This window comes from Muntiacus reevesi, chromosome 5 (assembly GCF_963930625.1).
Source record: "Muntiacus reevesi chromosome 5, mMunRee1.1, whole genome shotgun sequence".
Lineage (NCBI taxonomy): Eukaryota > Metazoa > Chordata > Mammalia > Artiodactyla > Cervidae > Muntiacus > Muntiacus reevesi.
In genome coordinates, this window is record NC_089253.1 from 118,373,149 (window position 1) to 118,374,412 (window position 1,264).

Sequence of the window (1,264 nt, forward strand, 5' to 3'; positions counted from 1 at the left end):
TGGGACACGCAACGGACGACCAGCTTCACCCGCCCGCTTTCCTCCACTCCTCCCCTTTCCGTTCCTACGCTGACGGGTGGGGCCAACGCCTCTCTGGCCGGAAAGGGCTGGGCCTCAGGCGCCCACACTTCCGGCCGGCTGGTTCTAACGCGAGGGGCGGGAGCCGACTGGGTGACGTCACGGAAGGGGCGGAGCTGGGGTTGTGTTGGGCATGCGCAGTAGGCCGACTTCGGCGACTCGGCCCCCTAGGCAGTGAAGGACTTGCCCATGCTGAGAGGAATTTCCACTGTCGTTGCTGCTGAGGGTTCGGGCCTCACGGTCTTCCTGCCAAGGGGCAGGAAACTGGAAGGAGTTCCTGAGCCCGCGAGCCTGCAGCGGAAGTAGAAGAACGTAGGTATCAGTATGTGTGAGAGACAACTCTGCCTCGCTTAACAAGTCAGGATGCGTTCATGAAAAGGCGTGGGGGTTGAGGTGAGCCCGTCGTCCCGGAGTCCGAAGATATCCTTTAGTAGGGGAAGGCAGGACCGTCAGAAGTTAAATTACAACCTTCTTGCAATTTTAGCTGGTTTCGTTTAGTTTTATGTCTCGGTGAGATGTTTCGTGGCTTCCCAGTTGGCTGCCAATGCAGGAGACGCGGGTTCGATCCCTGCGGGGAGAAGACTCCCTGGAGGAAGGCAGGGCAACCCACTCCAGTATTCTTGTCTGGAGAATCCCATGCACAGAGGAACCTGGCGGGCTACAGTCCATGGCGTCAAAAGAGTAGACGGGATGGAGCAGGCACGCAGCGAGATGGTTGGTACGCCACATTCTAGTGTGTATTAGTTTAATTAGATTGTTCTTCTTACAGCTTTTCTTGGCTGGAAGAGAAGGAGGAGTTGGAAATGAAAAAGAGTGCCTTTGAAACCCAGAACTTTGCTCAGAAGGCAGAATTTTTCTCAGATCTGCTCTCTCTCTTCTCTGCCCTAACCTCCCTTAAGTTTGAAGCAGAGAAAGTAAGTTACAAGTCAAACTTAGGATGGATGCTAGGGAGAATAGAAATCTAACCATAGGCCAGAAAGACACAGGAATTTGGGACTGATGGAGACTTAAGTCAACGAGTAAATCAAGTGGCATTGGTGACCCTGTCTTGTCTGGGTGGGGTTAGCATTCCAAAGCAGAGGGGAAAATGACCTCTGGAAGATGCTTTTAGACTTTAGGAAAAGCTGTTGGCAGGTTTCCTGCCGTGTCACTGGCTGGTGTTAATAATCCCCTGCTTTGTTTTTAG

The 1,264-nt window shown here is 53.1% G+C and overlaps 1 protein-coding gene across 1 annotated transcript in view; it reads left to right on the forward strand.

The window, feature by feature from the left end:
- Nucleotides 1-46: 46 nt before the first annotated feature.
- C5H1orf74 (chromosome 5 C1orf74 homolog) overlaps nt 47-1,264 on the forward strand; it is a 134,983-nt gene continuing 133,765 nt past the window's right edge. Inside the window, exon 1 of the mRNA XM_065936291.1 lies at nt 47-471. The gene's annotated coding sequence lies outside the window, so the exon portion shown is untranslated. The remainder of the gene's footprint in view (nt 472-1,264) is intronic.